Source organism: Microtus pennsylvanicus, chromosome 7 (assembly GCF_037038515.1).
Source record: "Microtus pennsylvanicus isolate mMicPen1 chromosome 7, mMicPen1.hap1, whole genome shotgun sequence".
Taxonomy (NCBI): Eukaryota; Metazoa; Chordata; class Mammalia; order Rodentia; family Cricetidae; genus Microtus; species Microtus pennsylvanicus.
In genome coordinates this window covers 62,424,690-62,439,962 of record NC_134585.1, presented here as the reverse complement: position 1 = coordinate 62,439,962, position 15,273 = coordinate 62,424,690, and the positions used below count along the sequence as shown (strand labels likewise).

Sequence of the window (15,273 nt, the reverse complement as noted above, 5' to 3'; positions counted from 1 at the left end):
GAGCTGCAGTACTGAAAACAGCCTCGTATTGGCATAAGAACAGACAGGAAAACCAAGGGAACTGAATCGAAGAACCACATAGCAATCTGCACACCTATAAACACCTGATTTTTTGACAAAAAAGCAAAAAGTATAAAATGGAAAAAAGAAAGCATATTTAACAAATGGTACCAGCATGACTGTATATCAACATGTAGAAGAATGAAAATAGTTTCATATCTATCACCATGCACAAAACTCAAGTCCAAATGGATCAAAAATCTCACCATAAAACCAGCCACACTGAACCTCATAGAAGAGGGAAGTACACTTGAATGCATTGACACAGGAGACCACTTCCTAAATATAACCACAGTAGCAAAGACTCTTAGAGCAACAATAAATAATGGGACCCCCTGCAACTGAAAAGCTTCTGTAAAGCAAAGGACATAGTAAACAAGACAAAATAGTAGCCTACAGAATGGGAAAAGATCTTCACCAACCCCACATAAGACTGAAGGCTGATCTCCAAAATATACAAAGAGCTCAAGAACTTGGTCATCAAAAGAACAAATAATCCAATAGAAAATTGGGGTACAGACCTTAACAGCGAACTCTCAACAGAGGAATCTAAAATGACTGAAAGATGCTTAAGGAAATGCTCAACATCCTTAGTCATCAGAGAAATGCAAATCAAAACAACTCTGAGATTTCATCTTACAACTGTAAGAATGGCCAAGATCAAAAATACTGATGACAGCTTATGCTGGAGAGGTTGTGGAGTCAAGAACATTCCTTCATGGCTGGTGGGAGTGCAAGCTGGAACAGCCCCTTTGTAAATAAGTTTGGCAATTTCTCAGAAAATTAGGAAACAACCTACCTCAAGACCCAGCAATGTCACTTTTGGGTATACAATCATACTATAAGGACATGTGCTCAACTATGTTCATAACAACATTGTTTGTCATAGCCAGAACCTGGAAACAACCTAAATGCCCCTTGACCAAAGAATGGATAAGCTACATTTACACAATGTGGTACATTTACACAATGGAGTACTATACAGCAGAAAAATATAATGTCATCTTGAAATTTGAGGCTAATGGATGGAGCTAGAAAACATCATATTGAGTGAGGTAACCCAGACCCAGAAATACAATTGTTATATGTACTCACTCATATGTGGCTTTAGATATAAAGCAAAGAAAAACCAGCCTACAAATCACAGTCTCAGATACCTATACACAAATGAGGATCCTAAGAGAGACATACATAGATCTAATCTATATAGGGAGTAGGAATATGTAAGAGTTAAAGATCTCCTGAGTAAATTGGGAGCATGGGGACCATGGAAGAAGACAGAAAGGGAGGGGAGAGGGAGCCAGGGGAGTGGAGAAAAATGTATAGTTCAATAAAAAAAATTAAATTTACAAAATAATTCAATGTCTCACATTGTGTTGGGGAACAATATTTGTATAGTCTAAATATGTATTACTCTCATTGGTTAATAAAGGATGCACTGGTTTGTAGCCAGGGATTGGGCAGTGGAGTAAGACCAAGGGAACACTAGGAAGAAGGGAGAAGTCTCAGGGTTTGCAAGGAAATGCCAGGACAAGTGAAATAAACTTGCTGTCTTGAAAAAAAGAAAAGTCCAGCAGGTCCTAATTGGGGGTAGATATTAGTGTCAGCCTGGGTAGTAGTTGAGTTGTCAGTCCAGGACACTGAGGCCGTCCCCCTTCAAACAAAGGGTAGAGCCAGCTCCCCTGTGCCCCATGCCACCAGGGTCAGATCTCCCTTGCCTGTGATGAGAGGTAGGGCCATTTCTCCAGAGTGTGTCTATGGGGGGTTGGGTGTGGGGACAGCTCTCTTGCTGCAGTGTCCAGCAAGGGGCTGGGCCAGCCCAGGGCCAGTGAAGGAACTTAGGGTTCTTATGGCTGTCTGAAGTGACACAGACCCCAGCTGCAGCAGGACCACACCCAGACATTGCCCTTGGCAGCAGCTAGGGCCCAGATGACATTGTGGCACTGGGTGGAAGCACAAACTGCTCAGATCAGTATGGCTTTAGGGGCAATATGGCCCCCAGACACCAACAAGGCCACAGGTTTTGGCCCTGACCCCAGGCTTCTGTGTAACCTTTGGTGGCAACATGGGTCTCAGACTTCAAAAAAGACCAAGTTTTGTTCTCATTTTCATTCAGTTATAATACTTTTGAATTTCCATTTTTATTTTCTCAGTGTTATATTATCATTCAATGATGTATTGTTCAATTTCTATGACTGACATTATTTTCTTTGATTCTTATTGTTAATATTTAGCTTTGTTCTGATGTCACTGATGAATATAGATATAAAAAGTTCACAATACTATACTTGCATACTAAATTTACAATAACATCAAGATGATCCTTTCTGAAAAATAGTTTAACATATGTAAATCAACAAATTCATTTTATCACATGAACAGAGTGAAAGACTTGTCACATGAATGGTGTAAAAGGCATGTCACATGACTGTCTCATTAGATTAAAAAATCCAACATCCATTCATAATGAGAGTAATAGGGTGGCTAGGGATGGAAGGAAAATACCTTAATATAATAAAGGCTATTATGACAAATATAGATAACATCATGCTAAATGAGAACAGCCTAATAAATTTTAAGATCTGGAGCAAGACCAGGAATCTACTCTACATAGCTTTTTTTCAATCCAGTTCATGAATTATTGGCTAGAGCAAAATGATGAGACAATAAAAGGGATATAAGTAGGACAAGAAAAGTCAAAATACCCTTATTTTTAGATGACATGGTTCTACCCATAAGAGACAAGAAAGACACGCCCTCCAACAAAACTCTTAGAGCTCATAAACACCTTCAGTAAACTAGCAGGATACAAAGAAAAGCCTCAAAAACCAGTAGCATCTTGCATATCAATGACAATCACACTGAAAAAGATCAGGAAAACCATCCCATTCACAGTAACCGCTTCCCCTTGTGTGTATGGGCAAGTACACATGCATACATGTGAAAGCATGTATATGCTCACAAAACCTGGAATTACGTTAATTAAATAACTGAAAGATTTCTATTATGAAAACTTTAAAATACTGAGGAAAGAAGTTGGGTAAGACACTAGGAAAGAGAAAGACTTCCCATGCTCACAGATCAGAGAATCAATGTTGGGAAAATGGCCATATACATATGAAAAGCAATATACATATGAATTCAATCTCAGCCAAAATTCTAGGTCTGTTATTCACAGATACAATAATAATAATAAACTCTCAACATTTATATGGAAGCACTAATGACCAAGAACAGTATAAAACAATCTCCAGAACACAAAGAATATACTGAGAGAAGGTGGAGGAAATGGGAAGAGGGAAGGGAGTGTGAACTGGGACTGGTATGTAAAATGAAAAAAGATAGCTTGTTTTCTTTTCAAAAATAAAAAATAAAAATAAAAACAGGGCCAAAAAAGGATATAATAAGATACTGTTCCTTTTGACTAAGTTATTTTACAGACATGAGGCAAGAAAAACATCATGGTACCAACACAGAAACAGACACATAACCCAATGGAACAATTCCCCCAAAACTTGCTCACAGGCCAATCTGATTCAGGGAATCCTTTAATTAAGCTGACTAGCTAACAACTAAAGCTAAAAACACACTTTTCATTTAAAGTTTGAAGTAAAAGTATCTCCCTACTTAAGAAAACATAGTCAGGAGCATATAAAATGCCTATATCTGTATGCAGATATGCCTACAAGCTGTTTATCCTTTGCTTTATGTCTAATATCCAGTTATGAGTGAGTACATACTGTGTTTGTCTTTCTGGGCCTTGGTCCTGCCTCAATGATGTGACAGACTTTGTTGATGCCCTATGGGAAGCCTCACCCTCTCTGAGGAGTGGATGGGGTGGATGGAGGAGCAGGAGAATGGGAGGGAGAGGGAACTGAGATTGGTAGGTAAAAGAAGATTGCTTTAAAAAGAAAAAGAGAAAGAGAAAAAGGTAAAATCACAAAGCTTGAAACCATGCTTGAAATGAACAGCAGAAACTTGCAACCTCAAGCCACTGATTGAACTATTTAATTGTAGGAGACACTCCTTGGTCCTCCCATGTTTCAACTTATGAAGTACAAATTTTCTAAAATAAAGAAATAAAAAACCAAATATGTATATAAATTAAATATTAATAAATAAATAACATCCCTACTTGATTTAGGGTAAAAGAAATGTTCAATCCAATATACCAGAGGAGACATGGGCATGGCTGCTTGAAGTCGCTAGTGAAGAAACTGGGGAAGACTCAGTAACAGTTATGAGAAGAGGTAGGCACAGCTGAAAACTAGCCTAATAGCATAACAAAATAGAAAAAAAATCTCAAACTGAAGAGCATGGGGATGACAGAGCCTCTCCCAGAGGTGTTGATTAGAGCAGCTGGCAAGCTCCTCTTGCTAGTGAGCAGTGACCGAAGCTACACTCAGGGCAATAGCCTCAGGTTGGCACTGTGCTCTCAGTAACAGACATCCTAAACAATTTGTTTCTGTGGCAAATGATAAATTATCAAATATTTTATTTCCAAGCTCTTTAAAGATTATCAAAAACACAATTCCCATCTAAAAGTGTCCCCAATTAAAACTTTTTAAGTTGTAATATATTTTTTTAAAATTTTTTTATTGATAAAAGGAGAATAAAGAAAAGAAAAAAAAACAAATTTTCACCTCCTCCCAGCCTCCCATTTCCCTCCCCCTCCTCCCACTCTTCTCCCCCTCCTCCCACTCTTCTCCCCCTCCTCCAACCCCTCTCCCCTTCCCCCCACTCTTCTCCCCCTCCCTCTCCAGTCCAAAGAGCAGTCAGGGTTCCCTGCCCTGTGGTAAGTCCTAGGTCCTCCCCCCTCCGTCCATATCTAGGAAGGTGAACATCCAGACTGGCTAGGCTCCCACCAAGCCAGCACATTGCGTAGGATCAAAACCGCATGCCATTGTCCTTGGCGTCTCATCAGCTCTCATTGTTCGCCATGTTCCGAGAGTCCAGTTTTATCCCATGCTTTTTTGGTAACAGTCCAGCTGGCCTTGGTGAGCTCCCAGTAGATCAGCTCCACTGTCTCAGTGGGTGGGTGCACCCCTCGTGGTCCCGACTTCTTTGCTCATGTTCTCCCTCATTGGGACCTTGGGAGCTCAGTCCAGTGCTCCAGTGTGGGTCTCTGTCTCTATCTCCATCCATCGCCAGATGAAAGTTCTAGGATGATATACAAGATATTCGTCAGTATTGCTCTAGGGTAGAGTCATTTCAGGTTCCCTATCCTCAGCTGCCCAAGGAACTAACTGGGGACCTCAGCTTGGGCACCTGGGAGCCCCTCTAACTAAAGTAAAAAACACCAAGGATAGCCTTTGCTGGAGAGGCTGTGGAGGAAGGGGTACCCTCATCCATTGCTGGTGGGAATGCAATCTTGTGCAACCACTGTGGAAGTCAGTGTTTCGGTTTCTCAGGAAATTCGGGATCAACCTACCCCTGGACCCAGCAATACCACTCTTGAGAATTTACCCAAGAGATGCTCTATCACATGTCAAAAGCATTTGTTCAACTATGTTCATAGCAGTATTATTTGTAATAGCCAGAACCTGGAAACAACCTAGATGCCCTTCAATGGAAGAATGGATGAAGAAAGTATGGAATATATACACACTAGAGTACTACGCTGCGGTAAAAAACAATGAATTCTCGAATTTTGCATGCAAATGGATGGAAATAGAAAACACTATCCTGAGTGAGGTATCCCAGACCCAAAAAGATGAACATGGGATGTACTCACTCATAATTGGTTTCTAGCCATAAATAGGGATCACGGAGTCTACAATAGGTGAATCTAAAGAAGCTAAGTAAGAAGGTGAACCCAAGGAAAAACATATAGTTATCCTCTTGGATAAGGGAAGTAGACAAAATTGCCGGGGAGAAAAGTGGGATGTTGGGGGTGGGGTGGGATGGGGGTTAGGGGAGATGGGGAGAGAAAAGGTAGAAGGGAAGGAGGGGGGACTTGGGGAAACAGGAGGATCGGGATAAAGGAAGGTTGGATAGGGGAGCACGGAACCACAATTCTTAGTTAAGGGACCCACTTTAGGGTGGGCAGGAGACTTGACCCAAGTTGTAATATTTTTATTTTTAAGCCTTTTGCAATGTTTTGAATGTTAAACTTTTTAAAGACATAAAATCTTTTTAAAAGGCATAGCACAATTTTTAACGCTACAAACACAGTTATAAAGCACAAAGTAAAGAACCACAAGGAAAAGATCAAATTTGTTCAAATAAAATGGGGTAGGTAACCTATCAGCATAAATCCTTTCAGACACGCCCATATACATAAACAACAAACAAGCAAATAGCTTAGAGAGAAATCATAAATTCATTGTTCAGGCTAAAATGTTCAATATCTTCTTCCTAAAGTCATTCCTTTTATAAATATTACATACTTAACATTTTCTCAATGAAAAAAATCAAGTTATATTAATTTGATTTGACTCATAACAATATTTCCCAAACTGGTGGCTTTAGATAGCACATGCTTAACTAATTAATTAATACATGTTAATTGTTGAGGAGAGGCACTGTGATATTAGTGTACATATAGTGTGTGATGGTAGTATCCATCTTCTGATGCTCACAGACTACTGAAACACAAGTTTCATGTACACAGACACACATTTCCCCATTAACAGAAGATTTGGGATCTCTGAAAGGTAGAACCCACTTGTTTAACAATTTTCAAGGACTGATGAAGACATCTTGTGAGTTAGTTTGATGGGGAGGTTTGGAAAACCCTGGTTGATGCTTCACTGACCCAGAGCAGAAGCCTGCCTGCCTTGGTAGCTTTGCTGCTATTTTTCCTTCTGATTGAATTTTCAGTTTAATTCAACTCTAAAATACTGAGCTCTTTCTGTCATATCTATCTGTGAATCTTAAAACCCAAGTTACATAAATCATAGTGAATCTTCCAGCTTATCATTATTCCCATTCATTAGTACAATTGTTCCCTTCCTTCTCTACTTGAAATCACAAATGTTATTAGGTGATAAATGTCTGCTGAAGGTGCCATGACCTTGTCTCCAAGAGCATTTGAGATAGACAGTTCTAATGTGAAATGGCCCCTTTGCAGGGTTGTAGAAACAGTTGAAAGCACTGTATTCTGAGAGGTAGTGAACATGTATCATAAGTATATATTCCTGTTTTTAACTCTTTAATTTTATTTTTTAAAAAAACCAATCTTTTTTTTCATTTTACAAACCATTCCCAGTTCCTACTCCCTCCCCTCCTCCCATTCTCTCCACCTACCCCCCCCCCCCAATCTATTCCTCAGAAAAGGTAAGGCACATTGCTTTGGGAAAAGTTTAAGGCATGCCTACCATATCTAGGCTGAGCAAGGTGTTCATCCAAAGAGAATGGGTTCCCAAAAAGTCAGTACAAGCAGTAGTGATAAATCCTGGTGCCACTACCAGTAGCCCCTCAGTCTGCCTCAGCCATACAACTGTCAACTACAATCAGAGCAACTAATTTGGACATATGTTTGTTCCTTTCCAGTCCGGCAGGTGTTGGTATGCTACCCTTAGTTTAGGTAGACTGTTTCAGTGGGTGTGGCCATCATGGTCTTGACCTCTTTGCTCATAATCTTACTCCTCCCAATCTTCGACTGAACTTTGGGAACTCAGTCTAATGCTTTGATGTAGGTCTCTGCCTCTGTTTTCATCAGTTCCTGGATAAAGTTTCTATGGTGATATTTAAGATATTCATCATTATGGCTACAGGGCAAGACCAGTTCAGGCCCCCTCTCCTCTATTGCTTAGGATTTTAGCTAGGGTCATTCTTGTGGATTCCTAAGAATTTCTCCAGAGCCAAGTTTCTTGATAACCCCATAATGGCTCCCTCAATCAAGATAATCTCTTCCCTTTCTCTCATCTCTGTTCTTCTTCTATCTCTCCTATCCCATTCCCTCAAGTTCTTTTCTCCTCTCCTCTCTCCTTTTCCCCTTCTCTTTTCCTTTTGCCCTCCCTTTTTTTCCCCATTCCCGTTTCCAATTTTGTCAGGTGATTTTGTTTATTTCGACTTTCCAGGTGGATCTATGTATGTTTTTCTTAGGGTTCACCTTGTTGAAGAAGGGCACTTAAAAGAAATCCCGCACTAGCTCAGAACTAAGGATAATAGAGAGTTATTAATTTAGGGGTAAACGCACAAATCATAGTCCTCTTCTGGAACTGAGAATAGCAGCCGAATCCTGCAGCCATAAAAGAGGCTGGATATGCACTTTATATTGGCATAAATAGTATAAGCGTCCACACCAAAGTTGGTGGGAAACTTAACCAAGTGGGTGGGTAACTTAAAAACTACTGGCTATAAGAATTCGTTTTGTTTAAATAAGAGACTTCTAAACCTAATACAAAATTATAAACAATGAGAACAAATATATCAATCAACATGTGATAAATGTTTCATCAAATAGATAAAAGATCTATTTGACAAAAACTTTAAGTCTTTGAAGAAAGAAATTGAAGAGGACACCAGAAAATGGAAGGACCTCCCTTGCTCCTGGATTGGGAGGCTCAAAATAGTAAAAATGGCAATTCTACCAAAGCAATCTATAGATTCAATGCAATCCCCATCAAAATCCCATCAAAATTTTTCACAGATCTGGAGAAGACAATAATCAACTTTATATGGAAAAATAAAAAACCCAGGATAGCCAAAACAATCTTATACAACAAAGGATCATCTGGAGGCATTACCATCCCTGACTTCAAACTCTACTACAGAGCTACAGTATTGCAAACAGCTTGGTATTGGTATAAAAACAGAGAATGGAATCAAATAGAAGACCCTGACCCACAAACCTATGAACACCTGATTTTCGATAAAGGAGCTAAAAGTATACAATAAAAAAGAAAGAGCATCTTCAACAAATTGTGCTGGCAAAACTGGATGTCAACCTGTAGAAGAATGAAAATAGATCCATATCTATCACCATGCACAAAACTCAAGTCCAAATGGATTAAAGACCTCAATATCAGTCCGAACACTCTGAACCTGATAGAAGAGAAAGTGGGAAATACCCTACAACACATGGGCACAGGGGACCATTTCCTACGTATAACCCCAGCAGCACAGACATTAAGGACCTCATTGAATAAATGGGACCTCCTGAGACTAAGAAGCTTCTCCAAAGCAAAGGACACTGTTGCTAAGACACAAAGGCAACCCACTGACTGGAAGATCTTCACCAACCCCGCAACTGACAAAGGTCTGATCTCCAAAATATATAAAGATCTCAAGAAACTAGACCGCGAAAGGCCAATCAATCCAATTATAAAATGGGGCATTGAGCTGAACAGAGAATTCTCAACAGAAGAAGTTCAAATGGCCAAAAGACACTTAAGGTCATGCTCAACTTCCTTAGCGATCAGGGAAATGCAAATCAAGACAACTTTGAGGTATCATCTTACACCTGTCAGAATGGCTAAAATAAAAAACACCAATGATAGCCTTTGTTGGAGAGGGTGTGGAGAAAGGGGTACACTCATCCATTGCTGGTGGGAATGCAAACTTGTGCAACCACTTTGGAAAGCAGTGTGGCTGTTTCTCAGGAAATTCAGGATCAACTTACCCCTGGACCCAGCAATACCACTCTTGGGAATATACCCAAGAGAGGCCTTATCATACAACAAAAGTATATGCTCTACGATGTTCATAGCAGCATTGTTTGTGATAGCCAGAACCTGGAAACAACCTAGATGCCCTTCAATGGAAGAATGGATGAAGAAAGTATGGAATATATACATATTAGAGTACTACTCAGCAGTAAAAATCAAGGGCTTCTTGAATTTTGCATGCAAATGGATGGAAATAGAAAACACTATCCTGAGTGAGGTAAGCCAGACCCCAAAAGAGGAACATGGGATGTACTCACTCATATTTGGTTTCTAGCCATAAACCAAGGACATTGAACCTATAATTAGTGATCCTAGAGAAGCTACATAAGGAGAACCCAAAGAAAAACATATAGGCATCCTCCTGAATATTAACCTTCATCAGGCAATGAAAGGAGACAGAGACAGAGACCCACATTGGAGCACCGGACTGAAATCTCAAGGTCCAAATCAGGAGCAGAAGGAGAGAGAGCACGAGCAAGGAACTCAGGACCGCAAGGGGTGCACCCACACACTGAGACAATGGGGATGTTCTATTGGGAACTCACCAAGGCCAGCTGGCCTGGGTCTGGAAAAGCTTGGGATAAAATCTGGACTCTCTGAACATAGCGGACAATGAGGACTACTGAGAACTCAAGTACAATGGCAATGAGTTTCTGGTCCTACTGCACGCACTGGTTTTGTGGGAGCCTAGGCAGTTTGGATGCTCACCTTACTAAACCTGGATGGAGGTGGGCGTTCCTTGGACTTCCCACAGGACAGGGAACACTGATTGCTTTTCAGGCTGGGGGGGGGGACTTAATTGGGGGAGGGGGAGGGAAATTGGAGGCGGTGGCAGGGAAGAGACAGAAATCTTTAATAAATAAATAAATTAAAAAAAAGAAATTAATATGGCCACACCTGCTTTTTTCTTAGGACCATTTGCTTGAAAGACCTTTTCCCAAACCTTTACTCTGTCTTTGTGCTTGCAAACAGCAGAATGTTGGATCCTGTCTTTGTCTCCAATCTCTTAGCCTGTGCCTTTTTATAGGTGAATTGAGACCATTTAATATTAGTGATATTAATGATCAGTGGTTGTTCACGCTGGATATTCTTATTGTTTTTGGAAGTAGAATTTGTGTGTCTCCCTTCTTTGAGTTGTGCTAGTGAAGGGTCGCTAGATGCCTCAGTTATTATAGGCAGTGCTGGCAATGTTGGATTCCTTGGGTTGCGATTTTCCTTCTATTATTTTCTGTAGGGCTGGATTCGTGGCTACGTATTGTTTAAATTTGTTCTTATCCTGGAATGTCTTGTTTTCTCCATTTATAGTGAACGAAAGCTTGGCTGGGTATAGTAGTCTGGGCTTGCATCCATGGTCTCTTAGCTTCTGCAGTACATCTATCCAGGACCTTCTGGCTTTCATTGTTTCCATAGAGAAATCGAGTGTTAGTCTGATCGGTTTACCTTTATAAGTTACTTGGCCTTTTTCCTTTGCAGCTCTTAGTATTCTTTCTTTAACCTGTATATTTTGTGTTTTGATTATTATATGGCGAGGGTATGTTTTTCTTTGATCCAGTCTGTTTGGTGTTCTGTATGCTTCTTGAATATTCAAAGGAATATCTTTCTTTATGTTGGGAAAGTTTTCTTCCATAATTTTGTTCAAAATATTTTCTGGGCCTTTGAGCTGTGACTCTTCTCCTCCTTCTATTCCTATTATTCTTAGGTTTGGTCTTTTTATTGTGTCTCATAATTCCTGATTGTTTTGTGATGAGAATTTGTTGGCTTTGCAGTTTTCTTTGATCTATGTGTTTATTTTCTCTATGGTGTCCTCAGAATCTGAGATTCTTTCTTCTATTTCTTTTATTCTATTGATTATGCTTGTTTCTGTAGGCTCTGCTCATTGACCTAGATTTTCCATATCCAGCTGGTCCTCAGTTTGTGTTTTCTTCCTTGCTTTCATTTCAGTTTTCAGTTCTTGAACTGTTTCCATTACCTGTTGGATCATTCTTTCTTGGTTTCCCAGGGTATTATGTACGTATTTACTCATTTCTTCAAATTTTTCGTTATACTTCTCATCCATTTCTATGAAATGAAACCGCATGACATTAAAAAACACAAAGAGAACATCTATATCACCTCTTAAATTATATTGAATTGACCAGGACATAACTCATAATCTTCTCATCTCTGTCCTCAGCAATAAGCTGTGACCAAGGGAGGCCATGATAGAAACAGTATTTCATCTGGTGATTCTCTGGGAGGCAATGGGAGGCATTGCATGATCATCAGGTCATCTGGCTGAGCATGGTAGATGTTCATATTGTTGGAAGGTAGATGCCTATAAGATTAAAAAAAAGTGGGGTTGGAGAGATGGCTCAGCTGTTAAAGGCTAGGCTCACAACCAAAAATATAAGATTAAAAAAAAACCCAGAAATATCCAAGCAGGGCTCATACAAGATGAGGAAGATCTATCTTCCATTTCTTTTTGTGGATGCTGTATAGCATCTTGTCCATCATCATGCAGGTAGGTTCCCAGTGGTGTTGAAAATTAATGACAGCTGTATGCTTCTTCTTCAAAAGTCTCAGTCTACCTGCCAGGCACTGTGCAGATGTAGGAGCATATAAAATATTTGGAGCATGCCTGTGTGGAAGCACCAGGACCTATGAAGCAGAACCTTTTATTCCTTTTAAAGTTGGCTGTTGGTAGGTTGCCCCTGCCCCAGGATTTGGCTCACATTCTTAACAGCACTAATTGGATTGAGTGAAGAAAGAGGAGAAGGGGGAGAGTAGGAGGAGGAGGAGAAAGAAGAAGAAGAAGAAGGAGGAGGAGGAGGAGGAGGAGGAGGAGGAGGAGGAGGAGGAAGAAGAAGAAGAAGAAGAAGAAGAAGAAGAAGAAGAAGAAGAAGAAGAAGAAGAAGAAGACATATGTGTTGCTGTCAGCTATAGTAATTTTAGAGGAGGGAACCTCAGTTGAGAAAGTGCCTCCACCACTTTGGCACATGGAATATTTTCAGGATTGATCACTGATGTCCTCTGCGTGGGCACACAGCACCCATGTGAAAGTTGTTCCAGGTACTGTAAGAAAGAAAGTTGAGTAAACTTTGAAAACATGCCAGTGAGCAGCACTCCTCCATGACTTCTGCATTAGCTCCTGCTGACAGGTTTTTGTCCTGACTTCCTTCAGTGATGAATTATTATGTGAAAGTTGTAAGAAGAAATACACTTTTTTCTCCCAAAGTTGCTTTTGGTAATGGTGTTCATCGCAATAGGAGCCCTATGTAAGGTGACATAAAATTGGAGAGGGACCAAATAGACAGGGATATAAAAGGAGTTGGAGAAGGGGAATGAAATAATCTGATCATATTTCACTGTATTAATGTATGAATTTTTCAAGAATAAAGAATAATTATTAAAGAGTAGAAAATAAATATCAATAAATGTCATCAACAAACACCATTTCTCAGACCAGATAATATCATTTTCTGTCATATTCTGTTTTTACAAAGATGGCTCACATAAAGAGAATTGTCTTCTTTTAATATTTAGTCTACCATTCTGCCACAAAAAAATCATAGAGTGAGGCAGATGTTTCTTTCCTCTGCATTCCTCAGGAGACTGAGTTAGGGGACTACAGTACAAGAGTTCAATTTGGGGGCTTCAGTTGATTTTCATTTTAGATTTCTTCCATGAGACTTGGCATGCTTTCATTGCTTTGTACAATGACGATGAAAATGTGTTAAGAAATAGCTCTCCCAGGCCTCTGATTGTAGTAAGCAGTCATCTAGTTGACACAGTTGATTTAGTTCCATGAAATAGATGTGTGGGAAGGTTGCTAGTTTTTTGTTGTTCCTGTAGTAGTTATTTTATTTCTTCCACATACAAAGAAGTTTCCTTTTGTTGGATCCAAGTTAGGCATTTGGGGTTGGAGGAGGGCACAGTTGAACCCTAATGCTGGGGTGGGGATGTGGGGGGGGGTGCTCACTGAAGAATTAGAAACCCGGAAAGGATCTCAAAAAAACTCAGATCTATTTCAGTAAGATAAGACGTCAGCGTGTTTTGTTACTCAGTTCCTGGGGTAAATTAAAATTGTATTGTGTCTCTAATACACCGTGGAACCAGTGGGAAGAAAAAAATAATGACTGGGGTTCTCTAAATGTGGGTGTCACCTAATGTTCCCAAACTCTGCTGCTCACATTTTACATCACAGCCTTCGAACACTGGTGTTAAATTAGATGCTCTTTCCTCTTGTGGTGGCAGGGGACTGATGGGTTCAGTTATGAGCCACTCTCAGGGGAGTTCTGCCTTTTGTGAGTCATGAGGATAATGAGGCAAGTAGGTGAGCAGCTTTTCAGGAGGTCTGGAGCTCAACATACTTTGTGGCAACCAAGAGGGGCGCCTGAGGCAAGAAAGAAAGGAAGCTTTGAAAGTGGGTTATAAGCTAGGACTGGAAAGCAGCTCCCCTGACAGTTAATTCATCAACAAAGATCCTTTGTTATAAGTGATGCTTTCGTATTCTGGCTTCATACTACTTCTATTGTTAAACATTTGAGTTTTGAGGTGCAGTGGTTAACTATATTAGTTGTGATGTCTGCAAGCTGAGCAGTGGGGCCAGTATTTTAAAAACTGCAAGTCTGTCTTTAAAGTCTTCGAGATGTTCTGCATCTGCCAGCATCAGCTTGTGTAGTCAAATCCCTGAACTTTCAGTGACCTTGGCGCCTGTGTGGGTTCTTTCCATCCTTTTCACTCCCCGAGGAGTCTCTTTCTTCATCAGGAAAGGAGCTGAACTTTGCTGCCATCCGCTGCTCCTCCATGTATACGGTTGGCTTTCTTTGAGTTGTGCCCAAAATAACACTGATCTGAAAGCAACACTAGGGCAGTCAATCACTTGTGAAAAGAAGGATAAAAATAAATAAATAAAAGCTAAGTCAAGTCCCTTGAAAGTTCAGCTTCAACTCTGGAAAATACAAAGAGAGATTAAGGTGAATCTATTTCTGGAAATCCGATTGCTGCAGCAATCAAACAGTGTGGGGATTCTTTTGTAGCTAATGTACACTCAGAGAGCCCTGCTCCACGTGAAAAGCCTTTTAACCTGCAGGAGAGCAGGCAGTCTCAGCTGCCTGCCTTGTGTAAAGGTTAATTCATCTCGAGAGACTGCCTGGTAGTGTGACATTACATACTATAGCACCTCCTTGAATTTCCTGGATCAGCAAGTCGGGCCAGTTAGCATCCAGCTAACAGCTGGAGTGTGCTTTTTATTGGGTTTATTTCTCCTCCTCTCTAATCTAATGAATGGATTTTTTGGAGATCCTTTCTTGAATGTGAGCATCCATATGCATGTTTTCCACATTGTAATGGGACTGTCCTACAGTGAGAAGCATAGGGTTAGTCAGAACACATTCTGCCAGTACCTACTAATGAAATAGAAAGCACTGACACGGGCAGAGCTGCTGTGGTGCACAGAGGACCTCCTTCTGGGTCCACTTCAGCTTGTCTTGTTAAACCTGTATTGTCAGCCAGATAAGAAGCAGGCTGGAGGCAGGGTTCTCAGGGAGAGGAAAGTTAATCTTTGGCTCCCCAGGGCATCTGCATCTCTGTGCATGCTGATCTCTGGTTTTCCTAGCTA

At 40.4% G+C, this 15,273-nt stretch overlaps 1 pseudogene; it reads right to left on the bottom strand.

The window, feature by feature from the left end:
• Positions 1-12,098: 12,098 nt before the first annotated feature.
• On the bottom strand, positions 12,099-14,461 carry LOC142854020 (thioredoxin-like protein 4A; annotated as a pseudogene).
• Positions 14,462-15,273: the final 812 nt, after the last annotated feature.